Source organism: Cibotium barometz, chromosome 9 (genome assembly GCF_041138505.1).
Source record: "Cibotium barometz isolate CiBa-2024 chromosome 9, ASM4113850v1, whole genome shotgun sequence".
NCBI classification, from domain to species: domain Eukaryota; kingdom Viridiplantae; phylum Streptophyta; class Polypodiopsida; order Cyatheales; family Cibotiaceae; genus Cibotium; species Cibotium barometz.
This window is the reverse complement of record NC_141054.1, coordinates 16,176,953-16,202,192: the sequence shown is the minus strand read 5'-3', so window position 1 is coordinate 16,202,192 and position 25,240 is coordinate 16,176,953. Positions and strand designations below refer to the sequence as shown.

The window sequence follows — 25,240 nt, the reverse complement described above, 5'->3', positions numbered from 1 at the left end:
GGAGAGATAAAATATCTCAATTTTTATGAGTTTAAAACTCATTCAAGCATGTGAAATATGCACCTCCTTTAAAGAGCTCTCCTTCCTTACATATGTGTCATAGTTTTTTTTTACTAATAAACCTTGTACATTTTCAACTCTTCATCTTATGTGAAATATGCACCTCCTTTAAAGAACTCCCCTTCCTTACATATGTGTTTTTTAAACTAATAAACCTTGTACATTTTCAACTCTTCATCTTATGTGAGCATTTAAGGGACTCCCCTTCCTTACATATGTGTCATAATAAAATCATTTAAGGGAAATATGCACCTCCTTTAAAGAACTCCCCTTCCTTACATATGTGTCATAATGGAATCATTTTAATATTGCTCATAGTTTTTTACTAATAAACCTTGTACATTTTCAACTCTTCATCTTATGTGAAATATGCACCTCCTTTAAAGAACTCCCCCTTCCTTACATAGGTGTCATAATGGAATCATTTTAATATTGCTCATAGTTTTTTTACTAATAAACCTTGTACATTTTCAACTCTTCACCTCATGTGAGCATTTACTCATTTTTGGGTATTTTCTTTTTACAATTTGGATTTATCTCCTCCCTACACATGGATTGATGCTATTGGCCCATAGGAACCTTAATTGGACCATAGTCTAAAGATTTCTGAAAATCTAGACCCTTAGGCTAAGGTTCTTTATACCTATTTCCAATTAATTCCAATTGCACATTGGAAAATTCTTTTTAAATTTCTGTTTCAGGGGAACTCATCTGAATTATAAGAGATATTTTTCTATCCAAAAATATTCAAAATCTGAATATTCTCTCTCTAGAATATTTTCTCTCTCTAGGTTAAAACAGCCATAAACAAGATCTCTTATATTTCAGAAAAGGAATTGATTACAGGGGAATATACTAGACATCAAAAAGGGGTTGGGGGAGGAATCTTACATTCTACCCCACTTAAAAAACGCGAGATGTCCTCATCTCGCAACTTGGAATAATTTTGCAAGATGCACGAATATGAGACTTAGAGAAAAATTTTAATCAAGATTAACCACCAAGAAAAGTCTTAAAGGGAGCAAGATTCAAAATAAGAACAAGATTTAAACTTTATTCATTCACGGAACTTATACAGTAAAGATAGAAGAACTCTTTACACTTCCATAAGCCCGTCCATCATATGGTCACAAAAGCAGTCCTCACAAGCTGCACAAGTATAGGGTAACTCATCTATGGGAATGATTCTGCTGGTTATTGCCGCACCTATCTCAGTGGTATGAGGTGATCTAACAAAAGGACCTCTGAGAGGCAAGCCAAAAACGGGGTAAAGGCATATCTTCTCATGAGGAAGAAAACACGCCAATAAGAAGACCCGCTCAGAAAACCCAAGATGTCTTGATCTCATGACGCAGTAGTATCGAGGACCCAAACCCAAAGCTTCAATAACCATGGCCAAGCGGACATTGTTACGAAAGTGCTGCTGACCCCAGGGTGTTACCCTAGTTATGTTTTGATAGGTCCGCCATTTGGTCTGCGCTACAGAAGTTCCTAGGTGAGGAAAAAGTGAGCGCTCATACTGTTCTATAAAGTCTTTCTTCACAGACTCTCTTGCGTCTTGAAGGTGAGAAATCATCAGGGATAAAACTAATTCCTGTTGCCAAGCCATGAAGGAGATTAAGAAAGAAAGGAGATTGATGGGAGTAAGATTACTGTGAGCAACAAGTAAAAGTTACGACTTATATAAAGGAAGGAGCTAGCGTAACCTAGAAGCCACACGGTAACTTGCCACTGAAGTTTTACCGTCTTTCCATGATTTGTGTTTGACACATTTTTCTATAGAAGGCATTAAGAATTTTGAGATGAGGAGATAAAAGAAGCTTGTAGGCTAAGTCACCTACTTTCATTGAATTCAGATATAAGGGTCACAATATCTGGGGGATAACTTCTTATACTCCCCAAGAGATAAAGAACTTCTTTTGGGCCGTACTCGAATGAAAGCCAAAACCTTGGTATCCAAAACACCGATTCTCACTTCTGAACTCATTGTTCTAAATCCTTAAAATAGGTGGGACTCCTGAGAAGTATTCTAGGGAAAGGGTCTTCCTTTTTTTAAAAAAAACAGAAACTTTCTTTTATTTTAGAGAGGGAATAATCATGAGATCAGAAGGGACTGTAAGATCCCTGTTCCCACCGAGCAACGGATTCAGGGTACTGGCAGCGGAAGTAGCGCTTCTCGCGCGGGACAGGGGTCCCACACTCGGGGCCTCGCCCACGGATATCCGGATAAGAGACTAATCCGTCGGTTGTTCCAAAACCGAACCCGAAAAAACTTCCTTTACCGGAAAGCACGGGCGATTCCACCAGGATAACTTTTTACTCTAACGTAGTCAAGATCATTTCTGATCGAGATGATCCGATTACATCTATAAGATACTTAGTCAGTTCAAGGAAGAAACTTGCACTTGGATCATTGGGATCAACGCTTTTTTCCCATTCAAGAGGCACAGCCGTTGATTCCTATCCATAGAACAGTTTCTGTCCGGGATTTATTTTTTTTTTCTATCGTAAAAACAAAAGTTTGAGTCTCGATTTACGGATCCATCAGTCCAGCCTAACCCCATCCAATCCCATGGGTTAGCCAACCGCCCAACCACTGTAGTGATGGGATCCAATTAAGAATTTGGTTAGGTTTTGTCCCGGGTACCAAGGAAAAGAGTTCCAAGGCCCCCTAGCCGGATGTTCATGCAAAATAAAACTAGTCACACCACTCACACACCCAATATGAAATTGCCTTTTTCAACCAGATTCAACCAATTTAAAACAATCCTTTAATAAAACCATAGTATCATTGATCACCATCTTCCAATTTATCCAATTGATTCTTAATTTCCCATCATTCCTTCATCAGAGTATCTATGGCATCATTGGCAACTAGAACGCTCAGGAGCCGTTTCGATAGTTCCTAGCCCATAATACTTGGCAATATAATCACTTAACAAGATGGACTCTCGTTGAAGATCAGCAAGATCAACCAACAGATCCATATAAGGAGCCATGGACTCGTCCATTGAAGACCAGCAAGGTCAATCAACCAGATCCATGCTCGATTTCAGAAAACAACTCCAACTTTGTTCCAATATCTTCCTCGACGCACGCGTGGGTATCCTAGGCAACCCAGAGCCCGAGCACCGTATGGTCAGCACCCTCTAGGATCCTTCGCAGGTAACCTAGCGCTTCACGCATAGGCCGCTTCCTTGGCCCCTCATCCACCGTACCGGAAGCTCACCATTTTAATCGCACCGAGGCTGGTCAAGACCTCGGCCGACCTTGCTACGCGAGACGTCCTTCATTGACTCCCCGTCAGCAGTTGCAACTTTACCATCACGACTTTAATCACAAGACGGTCAAAATGCTCCCCCCAGCATTCTTGACATAAAACAATCATTTACAAACAGCATTTACAAACAGTATTTACAAACAGTTTACAACACAATTTCTATTTTAACTTTCATTTTTCCACATTATCCTTCATCAATCTACATTACTTATTCCATATTCCATTTATATGTATACTCATCCCATCACATCATTTCTATCTCATCACTTCAGATTCCCTCACATCGCATATCGTATATTCACATCCATACATCCACATCTATATGTGTACATTCACATCTACATGCATACATCTACATCTCTATGCATACATCCACATCCACATTCACATTCACCTCCATACATCTACATCTACATGCATACATCCACATCTCCATTCACATCTACATCTATACATCTACATCTACATGCATCCATCCACCTCCACATCCACATCTACATCTATACATCTACATCTACATGCATACATCCATATCTCCATTCCCATCTACATCTATACATCTACATCTACATGCATCCATCTACCTCCATATCCACATCTACATCTATACATCTACATCTACATGTATACATCCACCTCCACATCCACATCCGTATCTATACATCTACATCTACATGTATACATCCACATCCACATCTATACATCTACATCTACATGCATACATCCTCATCTCCATTCACATCTACATCTATACATCTACATCTACATGCATCCATCCACCTCCACATCCACATCTACATCTATACATCTACATCTACATGCAAACATCCACATCTCCATGCATAATAAAATTCTTTTAATTAATCTAGGATGATAGTTCCTAGAATATGGTAGGAAGTCCTCTTTTTATGCTTTGAATGAATTTATTTTATGCGTAATTTCTATAAAAATTTTGCCATAGCTCCGCTACTATGACTGATAAATCTCAATTTTTTTCTAAGGGATAAAGCTCATTATTAAAGAAATAATTAGAATGGTCTCTAATTGGATCATCAATCCATAATGGTCTCTAATTGGATCATTAAGAAAACAATTAGAATGGTCTCTAATTGGATCATCAATCCATAATGGTCTCTAATTGGATCGTTAAGAGAACAATTAGAATGGTCTCTAATTGGATCATCAATCCATAATGGTCTCTAATTGGATCATTAAGAAAACAATTAGAATGGTCTCTAATTGGATCATCAATCCATAATGGATTGAATCATCAATGTGCATAAACTAAAAGCATAGCAAAAGCCATTAATTTGGCCTCAAGCATAGCTTAATCTTGGATTAAGGAAAAGCTTTATGAAAAGCTTCATTTGGATTGAGAATGGGTCATGAGTATGACCATTTCTTGAGTGAGAGAGAGAAATTATAAAAACCATTAGAATTTAAATATAAGTGGAAATTAACTTCTATAGCATTTATTAAATTATGTAACTCTTCACTACTATTCACCAATTAACTTCAATAGCATTTAAAAAAACCATACCAATTAAACTTCTCAAGCTTGAGAGGGGTTGAGAAGAGAGAATCATTGAGAAATCATAGAAAAGATCAAAATTCAATATACTTACCTTATGATTTGCTTGATTCTTTATTCACGGTAGAGGCCCCCAACCAATCAATTGGTTTAGTATGTTGATGGAGCCACCAATGGGGATTGAAGAAAGAGAGAAGTATCAAAACTAGTGAATTATTAAAGAATTCACAACTTTTGGCTTAGGTAGAGTAGAGTAACAATGCATAAGACACTCTATATTTTGGCTTAGGTGGAGTAGAGTAACAAGCATAAGACTCTATCTAATTTGGCTTAGGTGGAGTAGAGTAACAAGGCATAAGACTCTATCTAATTTGGCTTAGGTGGAGTAGAGTGACAAAGCATAAGACACTATCTAATTTGGCTTAGGTGGAGTAGAGTGACAAAGCATAAGACACTATCTAATTTGGCTTAGGTGGAGTAGAGTGACAAAGCATAAGACACTATATATTTTGGCTTAGATGGAGTAGAGTAACAAAGCATAAGACACTATCTAATTTGGCTTAGGTGGAGTAGAGTAACAAAGCATAAGACACTATCTAATTTGGCTTAGGTGGAGTAGAGTAACAAAGCATAAGAGACTATCTAATTTGGCTTAGGTGGAGTAGAGTAACAAGGTATAAGACTCTATCTAATTTGGCTTAGGTGGAGTAGAGTAATAAGGCATAAGACTCTATCTAATTTGGCTTAGGTGGAGTAGAGTAACAAGGCATAAGACTCTATATTTTTTTTCAACAAGGGAAGGCTTCTATTTATAGGAAAATTTGAGCTCCTAACCAAACAAACTGATTCTAGAATTTTCCAAGTCAGTTTGGTCACTTTTTGACCATTTTTAGGTCAGTTAAGCTAACTTTTTGGAACTAGACTTGAATTAGGAGAGAGGAGAGATAAAATATCTCAATTTTTATGAGTTTAAAACTCATTCAAGCATGTGAAATATGCACCTCCTTTAAAGAGCTCTCCTTCCTTACATATGTGTCATAGTTTTTTTTTACTAATAAACCTTGTACATTTTCAACTCTTCATCTTATGTGAAATATGCACCTCCTTTAAAGAACTCCCCTTCCTTACATATGTGTTTTTTAAACTAATAAACCTTGTACATTTTCAACTCTTCATCTTATGTGAGCATTTAAGGGACTCCCCTTCCTTACATATGTGTCATAATAAAATCATTTAAGGGAAATATGCACCTCCTTTAAAGAACTCCCCTTCCTTACATATGTGTCATAATGGAATCATTTTAATATTGCTCATAGTTTTTTACTAATAAACCTTGTACATTTTCAACTCTTCATCTTATGTGAAATATGCACCTCCTTTAAAGAACTCCCCCTTCCTTACATAGGTGTCATAATGGAATCATTTTAATATTGCTCATAGTTTTTTTACTAATAAACCTTGTACATTTTCAACTCTTCACCTCATGTGAGCATTTACTCATTTTTGGGTATTTTCTTTTTACAATTTGGATTTATCTCCTCCCTACACATGGATTGATGCTATTGGCCCATAGGAACCTTAATTGGACCATAGTCTAAAGATTTCTGAAAATCTAGACCCTTAGGCTAAGGTTCTTTATACCTATTTCCAATTAATTCCAATTGCACATTGGAAAATTCTTTTTAAATTTCTGTTTCAGGGGAACTCATCTGAATTATAAGAGATATTTTTCTATCCAAAAATATTCAAAATCTGAATATTCTCTCTCTAGAATATTTTCTCTCTCTAGGTTAAAACAGCCATAAACAAGATCTCTTATATTTCAGAAAAGGAATTGATTACAGGGGAATATACTAGACATCAAAAAGGGGTTGGGGGAGGAATCTTACAATGATTTTCGCTTTTCTCTTTATTCGCTTCCTTGCTGTAAGCGCCGGATTCAGAATTCTTCACGTAGTGTGAGTTTTTTTTGAAAATCATATCATGATATTGCTCTTCATTTCCCCTTCAATTCGAAATCCAAGACACCCTGAACAGTCGCCATCCTCAAGAAATAGAAAGCTCTGGTGTATTTCCTTCCTGGTTATGATTTATGCACACCTCTCCCCCTTACAATTGCGCTCCCTCTGGTTTTTCTCCCCCTTCCCGCAAGAGATTCGGGAGCCTTCTACTTTTGCAGCTATTCTTTCGAGTTTCCTCCGATTCGAATACACTGGGCCTCCATCATTTTCGCTTATTAATCGAAAATTCTTTTTTTTTAAAATCCACGTAGGCTGCCACCTTGCGCCTGCGCTGAAACTGCAGCGCCCACATAGCTGGTGTCCCATGTGTTCAACACACACACAGATGGGATGTCGCCATGCCATCAACTTGAACGCCTCCATCAGTTCAATACTCTCAGACAGAGAGGCTCATAGAACAGACCAAGAAATGATTGGTCAAACTTTAAAAAGTAGAATCCATTACCGCCATCATCAAGGAGGCTCTTTTCCAGCTTTTTCATAGCATAAGGATCTATATTGTTTCCCCACTCCATGTGCTGGTTCCGAATAAACTGCTCAATAGATGAGATTATCTGATTATATTGAGCTGAAAGTTCGGAACCTTCTGCAATTTCGAGCAAGTAAGGTGCGGCCTTCATTAGAAGCATCATTGGTGCTTTGAGCCTTTGGTAAAGGAGGTACCAGAGATGCCCTCTCTAAGATAGAATCACAATGAAGCATCCTTTCTTTATGCTTAGTTGTTTTCTTTGCTACTATCAAGGTATCTGATGATCATCAAGGCATGGATTGTAAGAGCAGCATCTTATTGAAGTCCTCCTTGTTTTGCTCAATCCGAGTAAGAACAGAAATCATGGCATTCTCAGACACAATGTCTTAAAAAGAGCATTCTTCAAAACAATCCTTACATCATACATGTTTTCATATTTCCATACATGTTGAGAAGGGTGTTCCCTACTACAAGGTCCACCATATGCATAAAACTCCATAATTCACACCACACTCATGTACAGAGGCTTCGAGACCTGGCTCAGCCTCAGCTCATCTTATTGAACCTCATTTACAATATGAACATATGTACTCAAGCATCATATAATGACTCATCATGGCACTTAACCCCATGCATCTGGATTCGTATTTAATGGTTTCATATGCATGGTTTCACACCATAGGCGTGCCATGGCACGACATCCACCCCCTCTAAACCTTCACATCCTCTGGTATGTGCCAAATCATCATCAAGATCCACATATAACTGGATGTCGTCTTCATCTTCTGCATTACCAGGAAGATCATCCTCTTCCTCTTCAACCATATCCATACTACCACTGTCAAGCCTCTCATCCTGAGTCTCCTGTGAATCAAAAGGATCACTATCATGCCTTCTTTTAAATATCTTGATTCTTTTGCCTGCCACAAGATTCTTTATCTCTGTTCCATCAAGCTCACACAGAGTATACGTGGCATTTCCATGCACATGCTTGACAATGTAAGGGCCAAACCATCTTTTTGCAAATTTTCTTTGAACAGTGAATTGGTTTTCAAGGCTACTATCATACATTAGAACCCAATCACCTTCTTCAATAGGTTTTGGCCGGAGTCTGTGTCTTCTATCAAATCTTTCTTTATTTTTCAACCTTGCATCTTTCAAGCGAGCTTTAGCAAGCTCTACATCTTCAGGTCTCCTCTCCAACTGTCTTATTCGCAATGCAAGGAGGTCATCTCTGCTCAATCCTTCCACCCAGGGCAATACATTCCAAGTTAGAACTACTTCTTCAACTGGCATCACTGGCTTCTGACCATACATTAATTCTGCAGGCATGTATCCTGTCACTGAGCTATGAGTTGTACGGTCAGCCCACAAGGCATATGGTAGCAGCTTTGGCCACTCTCGCATTCTTTCTCTGCATGCCTTAGCCAAAGCTTTAATGATTAGAGGATGTCCTCGCTCACTTTTTCCATTGCCCTCAGGATTGTAAGCACATGTTAGGGATAGTTTGATACCAATTCTAGAGAAGAATTCCCTTGCTTCTTCAACATCTAGCTCACCCCTATCAGCTCTTATTTTCCCAACACAACCATACCGGCAAATCACATCTTCCAAGAGAAATTTGCATACTGTTTCCGTACTCTTTGTTCTAAGAGCACGCCCTTCTACCTGATTTGTTAAATCTTCTCTTGCAAGTGCTATGTACCGCATCTGCCAAATTCCAAAAGGCATTGTAACTAGATCCACTACCCATTTGTAGTGCATGGCAGGCAGGTAGGTTGGCTGCAAGCCATCACGATGCCGCACATTTGAGTACATCTGGCATACCATGCATGTTTCCACATATCGGGAAATATCCTTGTACATTCCTTTCCACCAATATTTTTCCTTTATTTTGGTAAACGTAGCCCACACACTTCTATGTCCAGCCCAGAGACTCTCATGGAATTCTTTCACAAGCTTTCCTCGAGTCTCTTTATCACATATGACTCTCTATGGCATAGCATTCCTCTGCTTAGGATGCTTCCAGAGGTACCCATCCTTTAGGAAATAATAATATGCTTTTCTGCGGATCCTCTTAAATTCTGAGTCAGACCAATTTCCCTGTCTTGTCAGAGTACTCAAGTATTGACCAATAAGCAACCAATCTCCTTCATACATTTCCTCAGTAAAAGACTCAAGTGCATTTGATAGGCAAATATGGTCCCCCTTTGCATATGCAGTAGTGTAGAACCTTGTACCCACATCATCAATGTCACTAATCATCTCTTTCTCATCTTCATACCTGGCTCTTGATAGCATATCTGCAACAACTGGATTATCTTTTCCCGCAATATGCTCAAACTCAGGATTTAGTGACTTGATATAAGCAATCCACCTAAGCATAGCAATATCTGGAGTGGTACAACTTGCTATCATCCCAAGAAGTGGCAAGCAATCAGTTTCCACAAGTACAGATGCCCCAATAAGATATTCTTTTTCACATTTTAGAGCAGTGACTATTCCCCATAACTCTCTCTTGATCTGTGGATACTTTCGTTGTCGAAAGCTTAATACCTTTGCTCCAAATCTGATTACATACCTGTGATTATCCTCATCATCTTGCCCTACTGCCCATCCTATCCCAGTAGGACTAGTATCAACTGTAACAATCACAGGCCTGCCACACTCATAATCTGCCTTTCTCAGAGTGGGTGATGATTGGAGCAAACATTTCAGCTTCCGCATAGCTTTAATATGTACTGCACTCCACAGAAATTTTTGATTTTTCCTCAAAAGTTGATAAAGAGGATCTGCTACATGTGCATAATGTGGGATCCAAATAACATAAAAGACACATGCTCCAAGAAATCTCCTCAGCTCTGTAACATTAATGCATGTCTCTTTCATTCTTTGTATTGCATCTATCTTGGCTGGACAAGGTCAGCGTCCACTAGTACTACAAAGATGTCCCACTATTAGCACTTCACCAACTCCAAACACTGATTTCAGCCCAGATAAAGTAAGATTCACTTCTTCAAGCCTGGATAGAATCATGTCACAATCCTTTATATGATTTGCCACAAACTTGCGGCACCCCTTTGAATCCAAATCCCCATCTTTGTCTTTCTCATCACAGCCTTTTATTGGCACATCATCCAGAAATGGCATAGTTATTTGTGGTATGAAGTCTCGTAAGACTTTATTCATTCCATTCATCATATGTGCCACCGAGTTGGTGGCTCCCTGTGGTAAGGTACACATCCTTACTAATCCCAAAGGAGTTCTCATTGTGGTCAAGTCCTTGCTTTGTATATCCAGCTGGAACTGATCATATCCCGAATACAGATCACCCATAGAGTATATAGCTTTTCCTGCAAATGCTTCTGCAAACTCATCCACAATCGGACCTGCTCCCACATTCCTGATTGTGACTTTGTTTACAGGCTGCATGTCTTGAATAAAGCGCAATGTCCCATTTTTCTTTGGCACAGTAAACCATCTGTTGGAATATGGAGCACATGATGGCTCCAAGATTCCCATCCTGATCTTTTCTTTTAGTAATTCCATCAGCTTTGGCAAGAGAGCCTTTGGTACTGGAATTGGCCGCAGGTTCCAGGGCACATGTGGAACAGTAAAGATCACCATTGGTGCTGTTACACTTGGATCAACACAGCCTATCTCATGCGGCTGAAAAGCGAAGGCTTTCCCATGTTTCACAAGCATCTCCTCAAAGCATTCCCTTTCAACTGGCAACAGAAAATCCTTCTCACCAATCTTCAGCTCTTTTAGAGTTTCTTGAGTAAACTTATGCCCAATTTTCTTCGGATCTCTAAGATTTGGTTGCATAGAAGCTTCATCTATCTTCTCCTTGCTTCCTGGTGGCAAGGCAAGGCAACTGGTTTCACCTTCTTTGCAACTGTTTTGTACTTTGTATCAACATGAGCATCCATCTCGCAATTCATGTTTTTACATTCCACCCCCTCGAATTCCTGGATTATATCATACATCTCCACAGATGACACCTCTATCATTTCATTTCCACCCTGTAAGCATGCTCTTCCCATATCAAAAAGCACATCCATAGTATCTACAAATGACACCTCATCAAGCACCCCTGAAATAAACTCATTCTTCTCCAAAAGACCACACTGCTCAAAAATTTTTTGTTCATTTTGTACATGTCTTTGCATGCCACGCTTCAAATCCTTGCTTTTTACAAAAACCAGCGACCCATAGCTGGAGAATCCCTGAAAGTTTGCGGAAAAGTTATTTACATTGATTGAGTCCGCGAGAACTCATTTCCCCTTGTACCATTGGAATCCCGCTTTACAATGGCACCTGGCCAAAATCCCTCATCTCCCTGTAATTCATGAATTCTCTATTTATCTTTGGGAGTGACTGTGCTCGAAGAGACTCACGATTCCTTTCATGGTTAATGCAAACTGTCAAGAACTGAATAGCTTTCTTGCCATCCTTACTCCTTATTCTTGCATATGCCGAGCCATCGTCCAAAACTTTTGTTTCCATCCTCACAGCTGTAATGTAGGGCTGCCCAAGGATGAGGGGATACGATGACATCTCCTGAACAAAGAAGTTCTGATCATCTTTCACATCCCCTATAGTTACCCTTACATTTGGACATGCTGCATAAAGCTCTCCAGATGAGTTATTAGCTGCTTTAATCATCCACCCATGATCTACATCCATTGGCCACTTACATTTGTTGTAGAGATTTTTAGCCATAAGATTTATTTCAGACCCATGATCAATTAGAGCGACACATGGCTTTTCCAAATCACCTATCTTGACAAGGGTTTCAGTAGTTGCTCTTGCCCAATGGCTCCTGGAGTAATGACTCTTTGTAAGAACTTCTTTTTCATCATCCTCTTCCACAAAGCGCACTTGTCATGCCCCATCAGCAGAGTGATTACATTCCACCACATTTTCTTTCTCTTCCTTTTGCTGTACCTGTACTCCATGAGTCTTGGAAGTGCTTGCCTCCCTTGCGATGGAATAGATTCAATTATGGACTACCTTTTTCTTCGTATAATATCAATTATCTCATCATGAAATTCTTTCTTTGCAATCCCCAAGACTTTCCCTAGTGTAAATTCCACCCTGCTGTTTAGAATCCTCTCTTCAAGCACCTTTTTGAGATCTGTTGCAGCTTCAATATCAGATTGAAGCTTGTAGAGTGGACTTTTCCCTTTACCCTTCTCCTTCATTTTTGCTGGCACTTCTTCCATTGAAACTTCCTGTGGAGGTCTGCTATGCTGTGGAGGCATATGTGATGGCCCAGGATCCTTCTTTTCACTTCCACGTGTAACTCTTTTTGATGGCCCTCCTTCCTCATTTTCCCTTTTTCGCTTCTCCTCTACCTGTGCCTCATTATTCTGGCATTTAGCAATGTAGGCATGAACAGATAAAGAATCCACAGGCTCCTCCCAGCCAGTCTCAAGACGTATACAGTCACCTGCCTCATGCAAAGCTTGCTTAGATACCTTCTTTGACGCAATTAATTCCATTGTTGATGGCCAAAAATCCTCATTCTCATAATCTTCATCATTCTCAAATCCCTGCCTTGATTGATCAACCTTTAATCCATAGGTTGCTGCCTCAACCATAGAAATGGCATGACTAGCAGCCATATCCTCAACCAGCTTTTTCATCCCTCCTTTCCCAAAGTTTGTACTCAATGGAAGACCAGTCTCTGTAAGATGGATTTTCCCATCTTTGAAAAACACAAGTTGATTTTTAAGAGCTTCTTTATAGCTAGCACAATCCTTCTTTGCATGTTCTGGGTCATCACACCATATGCATCTATATGTAAACCCTTCTTTGCTTTGAGGCCTTTGCATAGAAGCCTGCCCCAATGGTAGCCCCTTTTCTTCAATCCTGGACATCTTCAATTTTATGTCACGCATACCCTTAATAAGCTCATCCATCGGCCCTTCTACCTTTGGGATTGTAGCAGCTGGTTTTGGCAGATTCTCACGAGTAACAGCAATTATAGGAGTTGCAGAGCCCATCACCATTTTATCCCTCCTCCGCTGCCGCTTTGCTAACATGGTGACCGCATCCTCAACATCATTCCAATCACTCTTTAATCCCTGCTCTGTATCCTTATCCTCAAGGAGGATTTCCAATTTCTCTTGGAGATCTTTCCCAGCTGCTTGTAAGAAGAGCTCCGTTTTTTCTCTGTCCAAAGTTGTGCGTTCTATCCTTGACAGCTGGGCATAGCGCTTCTCAAACTCTCTTAGCAATTCTGTGGCAGAAATTCCCATTTTAGGTTTTGTGACCCATTCCAAGAAAGTTCGTTTGGTCACTCGCTCAGAATCTTCCATGAAATATTCATCCTTTAAAGCAAGCTTGAACTCCTCCCAATTTCTGCCACCATGTGCTGTCTGCAATCCTCTTATGCGCTCTCTTATTTCAGGAACACATACCAGCTCGAAACTTCGAACCATATCCTCCTCAGTCACCCTGTTTAGCTCCATTTCCTTTATGTAGTTGCGCAGGTACTTTGTGATATCCTTCCCATCAAATTGATCCACCTTTTTCACAATTGATTGTAATGCTTTGGTTGTGGAAATTTGTCCCCTCTCAGCAGCTTGTTGCTGTTGCATGTACATGGTAAACATCTGAAACATCTGCATAACTCCGGGGTCAAAATGAACCCCCTGACCCTCAGAATTCTCAGCCATAGCTTCCATGTATATTTCACCACACTCTCACCCCAGCAGTTTCACGTCGGGTTCACCAAAGAGCTGTCGTGACGTGTGCGGTTTAGCCAGGAAAGTACGAGACTTCTAGCTGTGAGAGTAGGTACCAAATCTAACAAGGAAACTCACACACAAAATTTTCCAAGGAGTATAGGACAAGTCCATTTTTAATGACATATACATGTGTCAATTCATCTCAATACATCCTTGAGTTCGTGTACCAAGTGCTTGTCCCTTTCCAAGCATAGATTCACTAGATCCTTTTTCCAAATCCTTCAAGCCAATCACATGTAGGCATAGCTTAACCTTCAAATAATTCCAACATACATGTGGCCTTTTACATTCCACACATCCAGTGTCATTAATTCCATCATTTCAAGATGTTCTTTATCACCTGAAAACCTGCCTTTAAATTCTAACATCTCACAAACAAAAGATGACATAGCATATGTACCACATAATCATGTGATTTTCGAAAATTCCATAACTAGCATTCCAAAACCCAGCTGAGTAGAAATCGAAATCCAAGCCCAAGATTCTCCAAAGCAATAAAAAAAAAGAGCTTACACAAGGCCTTATCCAAAAGCCCTTTGAGATAGTGTATTTTTTTTTTAAAGCCTTACGATTTTGAAAATCGTAAGTGTTAAGAAAAATATTCACTTATCTTTTTAAAGGAAAAAGAAGCGAATTTATGATTTTTGCTTTTCTCTTTATTCGCTTCCTTGCTGTAAGCGCCGGATTCAGAATTCTTCACGTAGTGTGAGTTTTTTTTGAAAATCATATCATGATATTGCTCTTCATTTCCCCTTCAATTCGAAATCCAAGACACCCTGAACAGTCGCCATCCTCAAGAAATAGAAAGCTCTGGTGTATTTCCTTCCTGGTTATGATTTATGCACACCTCTCCCCCTTACAATTGCGCTCCCTCTGGTTTTTCTCCCCCTTCCCGCAAGAGATTCGGGAGCCTTCTACTTTTGCAGCTATTCTTTCGAGTTTCCTCCGATTCGAATACACTGGGCCTCCATCATTTTCGCTTATTAATCGAAAATTCCTTTTTTTTAAAATCCACGTAGGCTGCCACCTTGCGCCTGCGCTGAAACTGCAGCGCCCACATAGCTGGTGTCCCATGTGTTCAACACACACACAGATGGGATGTCGCCGTGCCATCAACTTGAACGCCTCCATCAGTTCAATACTCTCAGACAGAGAGGCTCATAGAACAGACCAAGAAATGATTGGTCAAACTTTAAAAAGTAGAATCCATTACCGCCATCATCAAGGAGGCTCTTTTCCAGCTTTTTCATAGCATAAGGATCTATATTGTTTCCCCACTCCATGTGCTGGTTCCGAATAAACTGCTCAATAGATGAGATTATCTGATTATATTGAGCTGAAAGTTCGGAACCTTCTGCAATTTCGAGCAAGTAAGGTGCGGCCTTCATTAGAAGCATCATTGGTGCTTTGAGCCTTTGGTAAAGGAGGTACCAGAGATGCCCTCTCTAAGATAGAATCACAATGAAGCATCCTTTCTTTATGCTTAGTTGTTTTCTTTGCTACTATCAAGGTATCTGATGATCATCAAGGCATGGATTGTAAGAGCAGCATCTTATTGAAGTCCTCCTTGTTTTGCTCAATCCGAGTAAGAGCAGAAATCATGGCATTCTCAGACACAATGTCTTAAAAAGAGCATTCTTCAAAACAATCCTTACATCATACATGTTTTCATATTTCCATACATGTTGAGAAGGGTGTTCCCTACTACAAGGTCCACCATATGCATAAAACTCCATAATTCACACCACACTCATGTACAGAGGCTTCGAGACCTGGCTCAGCCTCAGCTCATCTTATTGAACCTCATTTACAATATGAACATATGTACTCAAGCATCATATAATGACTCATCATGGCACTTAACCCCATGCATCTGGATTCGTATTTAATGGTTTCATATGCATGGTTTCACACCATAGGCGTGCCATGGCACGACATCCACCCCCTCTAAACCTGCACATCCTCTGGTATGTGCCAAATCATCATCAAGATCCACATATAACTGGATGTCGTCTTCATCTTCTGCATTACCAGGAAGATCATCCTCTTCCTCTTCAACCATATCCATACTACCACTGTCAAGCCTCTCATCCTGAGTCTCCTGTGAATCAAAAGGATCACTATCATGCCTTCTTTTAAATATCTTGATTCTTTTGCCTGCCACAAGATTCTTTATCTCTGTTCCATCAAGCTCACACAGAGTATACGTGGCATTTCCATGCACATGCTTGACAATGTAAGGGCCAAACCATCTTTTTGCAAATTTTCTTTGAACAGTGAATTGGTTTTCAAGGCTACTATCATACATTAGAACCCAATCACCTTCTTCAATAGGTTTTGGCCGGAGTCTGTGTCTTCTATCAAATCTTTCTTTATTTTTCAACCTTGCATCTTTCAAGCGAGCTTTAGCAAGCTCTACATCTTCAGGTCTCCTCTCCAACTGTCTTATTCGCAATGCAAGGAGGTCATCTCTGCTCAATCCTTCCACCCAGGGCAATACATTCCAAGTTAGAACTACTTCTTCAACTGGCATCACTGGCTTCTGACCATACATTAATTCTGCAGGCATGTATCCTGTCACTGAGCTATGAGTTGTACGGTCAGCCCACAAGGCATATGGTAGCAGCTTTGGCCACTCTCGCATTCTTTCTCTGCATGCCTTAGCCAAAGCTTTAATGATTGGAGGATGTCCTCGCTCACTTTTTCCATTGCCCTCAGGATTGTAAGCACATGTTAGGGATAGTTTGATACCAATTCTAGAGAAGAATTCCCTTGCTTCTTCAACATCTAGCTCACCCCTATCAGCTGTTATTTTCCCAACACAACCATACCGGCAAATCACATCTTCCAAGAGAAATTTGCATACTGTTTCCGTACTCTTTGTTCTAAGAGCACGCCCTTCTACCTGATTTGTTAAATCTTCTCTTGCAAGTGCTATGTACCGCATCTGCCAAATTCCAAAAGGCATTGTAACTAGATCCACTACCCATTTGTAGTGCATGGCAGGCAGGTAGGTTGGCTGCAAGCCATCACGATGCCGCACATTTGAGTACATCTGGCATACCATGCATGTTTCCACATATCGGGAAATATCCTTGTACATTCCTTTCCACCAATATTTTTCCTTTATTTTGGTAAACGTAGCCCACACACTTCTATGTCCAGCCCAGAGACTCTCATGGAATTCTTTCACAAGCTTTCCTCGAGTCTCTTTATCACATATGACTCTCTGTGGCATAGCATTCCTCTGCTTAGGATGCTTCCAGAGGTACCCATCCTTTAGGAAATAACCATATGCTTTTCTGCGGATCCTCTTAAATTCTGAGTCAGACCAATTTCCCTGTCTTGTCAGAGTACTCAAGTATTGACCAATAAGCAACCAATCTCCTTCATACATTTCCTCAGTAAAAGACTCAAGTGCATTTGATAGGCAAATATGGTCCCCCTTTGCATATGCAGTAGTGTAGAACCTTGTACCCACATCATCAATGTCACTAATCATCTCTTTCTCATCTTCATACCTGGCTCTTGATAGCATATCTACAACTAGATTATCTTTTCCCGCAATATGCTCAAACTCAGGATTTAGTGACTTGATATAAGCAATCCACCTAAGCATAGCAATATCTGGAGTGGTACAACTTGCTATCATCCCAAGAAGTGGCAAGCAATCAGTTTCCACAAGTACAGATGCCCCAATAAGATATTCTTTTTCACATTTTAGAGGAGTGACTATTCCCCATAACTCTCTCTTGATCTGTGGATACTTTTGTTGTCGAAAGCTTAATACCTTTGCTCCAAATCTGATTACATACCTGTGATTATCCTCATCATCTTGCCCTACTGCCCATCCTATCCCAGTAGGACTAGTATCAACTGTAACAATCACAGGCCTGCCACACTCATAATCTGCCTTTCTCAGAGTGGGTGATGATTGGAGCAAACATTTCAGCTTCCGCATAGCTTTAATATGTACTGCACTCCACATAAATTTTTGATTTTTCCTCAAAAGTTGATAAAGAGGATCTGCTACATGTGCATAATGTGGGATCCAAATAACATAAAAGACACATGCTCCAAGAAATCTCCTCAGCTCTGTAACATTAATGCATGTCTCTTTCATTCTTTGTATTGCATCTATCTTGGCTGGACAAGGTCAGCGTCCACTAGTACTACAAAGATGTCCCACTATTAGCACTTCACCAACTCCAAACACTGATTTCAGCCCAGATAAAGTAAGATTCACTTCTTCAAGCCTGGATAGAATCATGTCACAATCCTTTATATGATTTGCCACAAACTTGCGGCACCCCTTTGAATCCAAATCCCCATCTTTGTCTTTCTCATCACAGCCTTTTATTGGCACATCATCCAGAAATGGCATAGTTATTTGTGGTATGAAGTCTCGTAAGACTTTATTCATTCCATTCATCATATGTGCCACCGAGTTGGTGGCTCCCTGTGGTAAGGTACACATCCTTACTAATCCCAAAGGAGTTCTCATTGTGGTCAAGTCCCTGCTTTGTATATCCAGCTGGAACTGATCATATCCCGAATACAGATCACCCATAGAGTATATAGCTTTTCCTGCAAATGCTTCTGCAAACTCATCCACAATCGGACCTGCTCCCACATTCCTGATTGTGACTTTGTTTACAGGCTGCATGTCTTGAATAAAGCGCAATGTCCCATTTTTCTTTGGCACAGTAAACCATCTGTTGGAATATGGAGCACATGATGGCTGCAAGATTCCCATCCTGATCTTTTCTTTTAGTAATTCCATCAGCTTTGGCAAGAGAGCCTTTGGTACTCGAATTGGCCGCAGGTTCCAGGGCACATGTGGAACAGTAAAGATCACCATTGGTGCTGTTACACTTGGATCAACACAGCCTATCTCATGCGGCTGAAAAGCGAAGGCTTTCCCATGTTTCACAAGCATCTCCTCAAAGCATTCCCTTTCAACTGGCAACAGAAAATCCTTCTCACCAATCTTCAGCTCTTTTAGAGTTTCTTGAGTTAACTTATGCCCAATTTTCTTCGGATCTCTAAGATTTGGTTGCATAGAAGCTTCATCTATCTTCTCCTTGCTTCCTGGTGGCAAGACAAGGCAACTGGTTTCACCTTCTTTGCAACTGTTTTGTACTTTGTATCAACATGAGCATCCATCTCGCAATTCATGTTTTTACATTCCACCCCCTCGAATTCCTGGATTATATCATACATCTCCACAGATGACACCTCTATCATTTCATTTCCACCCTGTAAGCATGCTCTTCCCATATCAAAAAGCACATCCATAGTATCTACAAATGACACCTCATCAAGCACCCCTGAAATAAACTCATTCTTCTCCAAAAGACCACACTGCTCAAAAATTTTTTGTTCATTTTGTACATGTCTTTGCATGCCACGCTTCAAATCCTTGCTTTTTACAAAAACCAGCGACCCATAGCTGGAGAATCCCTGAAAGTTTGCGGAAAAGTTATTTACATTGATTGAGTCCGCGAGAACTCATTTCCCCTTGTACCATTGGAATCCCGCTTTACAATGGCACCTGGCCAAAATCCCTCATCTCCCTGTAATTCATGAATTCTCTATTTATCTTTGGGAGTGACTGTGCTCGAAGAGACTCACGATTCCTTTCATGGTCAATGCAAACTGTCAAGAACTGAACAGCTTTCTTGCCATCCTTACTCCTTATTCTTGCATATGCCGAGCCATCGTCCAAAACTTTTGTTTCCATCCTCACAGCTGTAATGTAGGGCTGCCCAAGGATGAGGGGATACGATGACATCTCCTGAACAAAGAAGTTCTGATCATCTTTCACATCCCCTATAGTTACCCTTACATTTGGACATGCTGCATAAAGCTCTCCAGATGAGTTATTAGCTGCTTTAATCATCCACCCATGATCTACATCCATTGGCCACTTACATTTGTTGTAGAGATTTTTAGCCATAAGATTTATTTCAGACCCATGATCAATTAGAGCGACATATGGCTCTTCCAAATCACCTATCTTGACAAGGGTTTCAGTAGTTGCTCTTGCCCAATGGCTCCTGGAGTAATGACTCTTTGTAAGAACTTCTTTTTCATCATCCTCTTCCATAAAGCGCACTTGTCATGCCCCATCAGCAGAGTGATTACATTCCACCACATTTTCTTTCTCTTCCTTTTGCTCTACCTGTACTCCATGAGTCTTGGAAGTGCTTGCCTCCCTTGCGATGGAATAGATTCAATTATGGACTGCCTTTTTCTTCGTATAATATCAATTATCTCATCATGAAATTCTTTCTTTGCAATCCCCAAGACTTTCCCTAGTGTAAATTCCACCCTGCTGTTTAGAATCCTCTCTTCAAGCACCTTTTTGAGATCTGTTTGCAGCTTCAATATCAGATTGAAGCTTGTAGAGTGGACTTTTCCCTTTACCCTTCTCCTTCATTTTTGCTGGTACTTCTTCCATTGAAACTTCCTGTGGAGGTCTGCTATGCTGTGGAGGCATATGTGATGGCCCAGGATCCTTCTTTTCACTTCCACGTGTAACTCTTTTTGATGGCCCTCCTTCCTCATTTTCCCTTTTTCGCTTCTCCTCTACCTGTGCCTCATTATTCTGGCATTTAGCAATGTAGGCATGAACAGATAAAGAATCCACAGGCTCCTCCCAGCCAGTCTCAAGACGTATACAGTCACCTGCCTCATGCAAAGCTTGCTTAGATACCTTCTTTGACGCAATTAATTCCATTGTTGATGGCCAAAAATCCTCATTCTCATAATCTTCATCATTCTCAAATCCCTGCCTTGATTGATCAACCTTTAATCCATAGGTTGCTGCCTCAACCATAGAAATGGCATGACTAGCAGCCATATCCTCAACCAGCTTTTTCATCCCTCCTTTCCCAAAGTTTGTACTCAATGGAAGACCAGTCTCTGTAAGATGGATTTTCCCATCTTTGAAAAACACAAGTTGATTTTTAAGAGCTTCTTTATAGCTAGCACAATCCTTCTTTGCATGTTCTGGGTCATCACACCATATGCATCTATATGTAAACCCTTCTTTGCTTTGAGGCCTTTGCATAGAAGCCTGCCCCAATGGTAGCCCCTTTTCTTCAATCCTGGACATCTTCAATTTTATGTCACGCATACCCTTAATAAGCTCATCCATCGGCCCTTCTACCTTTGGGATTGTAGCAGCTGGTTTTGGCAGATTCTCACGAGTAACAGCAGTTATAGGAGTTGCAGAGCCCATCACCATTTTATCCCTCCTCCGCTGCCGCTTTGCTAACATGGTGACCGCATCCTCAACATCATTCCAATCACTCTTTAATCCCTGCTCTGTATCCTTATCCTCAAGGAGGATTTCCAATTTCTCTTGGAGATCTTTCCCAGCTGCTTGTAAGAAGAGCTCCGTTTTTTCTCTGTCCAAAGTTGTGCATTCTATCCTTGACAGCTGGGCATAGCGCTTCTCAAACTCTCTTAGCAATTCTGTGGCAGAAATTCCCATTTTAGGTTTTGTGACCCATTCCAAGAAAGTTCGTTTGGTCACTCGCTCAGAATCTTCCATGAAATATTCATCCTTTAAAGCAAGCTTGAACTCCTCCCAATTTCTGCCACCATGTGCTGTCTGCAATCCTCTTATGCGCTCTCTTATTTCAGGAACACATACCAGCTTGAAACTTTGAACCATATCCTCCTCAGTCACCCTGTTTAGCTCCATTTCCTTTATGTAGTTGCGCAGGTACTTTGTGATATCCTTCCCATCAAATTGATCCACCTTTTTCACAATTGATTGTAATGCTTTGGTTATGGAAATTTATCCTCTCTCAGCAACTTGTTGCTGTTGCATGTACATGGTAAACATCTGAAACATCTGCATAACTCCGGGGTCAAAATGAACCCCCTGACCCTCAGAATTCTCAGCCATAGCTTCCCTGTATATTTCACCACACTCTCACCCCAGCAGTTTCACGTCGGGTTCACCAAAGAGCTGTCGTGACGTGTGCGGTTTAGCCAGGAAAGTACGAGACTTCTAGCTGTGAGAGTAGGTACCAAATCTAACAAGGAAACTCACACACAAAATTTTCCAAGGAGTATAGGACAAGTCCATTTTTAATGACATATACATGTGTCAATTCATCTCAATACATCCTTGAGTTCGTGTACCAAGTGCTTGTCCCTTTCCAAGCATAGATTCACTGGCTCCTTTTTCCAAATCCTTCAAGCCAATCACATGTAGGCATAGCTTAACCTTCAAATAATTCCAACATACATGTGGCCTTTTACATTCCACACATCCAGTGTCATTAATTCCATCATTTCAAGATGTTCTTTATCACCTGAAAACCTGCCTTTAAATTCTAACATCTCACAAACAAAAGATGACATAGCATATGTACCACATAATCATGTGATTTTCGAAAATTCCATAACTAGCATTCCAAAACCCAGCTGAGTAGAAATCGAAATCCAAGCCCAAGATTCTCCAAAGCAATAAAAAAAAAGAGCTTACACAAGGCCTTATCCAAAAGCCCTTTGAGATAGTGTATTTTTTTTAAAAGCCTTACGATTTTGAAAATCGTAAGTGTTAAGAAAAATATTCACTTATCTTTTTAAAGGAAAAAGAAGCGAATTTATGATTTTTGCTTTTCTCTTTATTCGCTTCCTTGCTGTAAGCGCCGGATTCAGAATTCTTCACGTAGTGTGAGTTTTTTTTGAAAATCATATCATGATATTGCTCTTCATTTCCCCTTCAATTCGAAATCCAAGACACCCTGAACAGTCGCCATCCTCAAGAAATAGAAAGCTCTGGTGTATTTCCTTCCTGGTTATGATTTATGCACACCTCTCCCCCTTACAATTGCGCTCCCTCTGGTTTTTCTCCCCCTTCCCGCAAGAGATTCGGGAGCCTTCTACTTTTGCAGCTATTCTTTCGAGTTTCCTCTGATTCGAATACACTGGGCCTCCATCATTTTCGCTTATTAATCGGAAATTCCTTTTTAAAAGAATCCACGTAGGCTGCCACCTTGCGCCTGCGCTGAAACTGCAGCGCCCACATAGCTGGTGTCCCATGTGTTCAACACACACACAGATGGGATGTCGCCGTGCCATCAACTTGAACGCCTCCATCAGTTCAATACTCTCAGACAGAGAGGCTCATAGAACAGACCAAGAAATGATTGGTCAAACTTTAAAAAGTAGAATCCATTACCGCCATCATCAAGGAGGCTCTTTTCCAGCTTTTTCATAGCATAAGGATCTATATTGTTTCCCCACTCCATGTGCTGGTTCCGAATAAACTGCTCAATAGATGAGATTATCTGATTATATTGAGCTGAAAGTTTGGAACCTTCTGCAATTTCGAGCAAGTAAGGTGCACCCTTCATTAGAAGCAGCATTGGTGCTTTGAGCCTTTGGTAAAGGAGGTACCAGAGATGCCCTCTCTAAGATAGAATCACAATGAAGCATCCTTTCTTTATGCTTAGTTGTTTTCTTTGCTACTATCAAGGTATCTGATGTTCATCAAGGCATGGATTGTAAGAGCAGCATCTTATTGAAGTCCTCCTTGTTTTGCTCAATCCGAGTAAGAACAGAAATCATGGCATTCTCAGACACAATGTCTTAAAAAGAGCATTCTTAAAAACAATCCTTACATCATACATGTTTTCATATTTCCATACATGTTGAGAAGGGTGTTCCCTACTACAAGGTCCACCATATGCATAAAACTCCATAATTCACACCACACTCATGTACAGAGGCTTCGAGACCTGGCTCAGCCTCAGCTCATCTTTTTGAACCTCATTTACAATATGAACATATGTACTCAAGCATCATATAATGACTCATCATGGCACTTAACCCCATGCATCTGGATTCGTATTTAATGGTTTCATATGCATGGTTTCACACCATAGGCGTGCCATGGCACGACAACGTTAACTACAATTCTGCAAACGACGCAGCTGATGCCTTAGATTTCCTAAATTTCACGCCTCTAAATGGGAAGACAATGAGGATAATGTATTCAAATTGTGACCCTACTGTTCGAAGGAGTGGAACTGCTAACATATTTATCAAGAATCTAGATCCGTTTAGATAACAGGACATTATATGATACATTTTCTGTATATGGTCCTGTCCTCTCATGTCGGGTTACCACCAATGCTGCTGGCGAATCCAAAGGGTTTGGATTTGTCCAATTTGAACAAGAAGAGTCAGCTGAAAATGCTATTAACAGAGCAAATAGCATGATCATACATGAAAGGCAGGTTTTTTGTGGGTCCATTTATGAAAAAAGAAGAGCGAGATTTGGCAAGTGCTGCATCAAAGTTCAACAATGTATATGTCAAAAAACTTCATGGATGCAACCTCAGAGGAAGATCTTCGAGAAGTCTTTGGAGCATTTGGACCCATCAGCAGTGCAGTGGTCATGAGGGATGCTGATGGCAAATCAAAAGGGTTTTGGTTTTGTCAACTTTGATAAAGCTGACGATGCTGCAAAGGTAGTGGAAAGCTTGAACGGCAAGTGTATACGAGACAAGGAGTGGTATGTCGATAGAGCTCAAAAGAAATCGGAGAGGGGGGCAGAGTTGAAAACAAAATTTGAGCAGGTCCGAAAGGAAGGGGAAGGAAGCCTTCTGCTTGTGGGTAGCGCTGCTTAAGTAGAGAGAGAGAGAGAGAACTATGGTTGTTAGTGGCTGGTCACCTGTAGGAGTAAAAAAAATAGATAGAAACATGGCTCTGCAAATGTCTGTAATGAAATAAGAGAGAGGGCAATATGGCTACATTATGTGTGTACATGCAAAATAGGAAAGAGAGAGAAAGAGATTTGATCACTTTGACATGGTGCATACTTAAAAGTAAAAGCATGAGAGTGTGAAAGAATGTATTAGATTGTGTGCATTATTCTTGTGTTTGTGTTTCAGGAGGAGGAAAAGAAAGAAAGAAAAGAAAGAAAGAAGAAGAAGAAGAGAGTTCACGAGAATAGTGAGTAGAGAGAGAAAAGAAAGAAAGAAAGAGTTTTGAAGTGTGAAAGAGAGAGAGTGAAGAGTGGAGTGAAGTGAAGATTAGCCAAATGTTGAATGCAGTGATGCTGTTGCAGATTGACTGAAACGTGGAAGTGTT

General features: G+C 40.3%; 1 pseudogene; it reads left to right on the top strand.

Moving 5' to 3' along the window:
• The window catches only part of LOC147635297 (polyadenylate-binding protein 2 pseudogene), a 48,048-nt pseudogene extending 23,271 nt beyond the window's left edge, over nt 1-24,777 (top strand).
• Nucleotides 24,778-25,240: the final 463 nt, after the last annotated feature.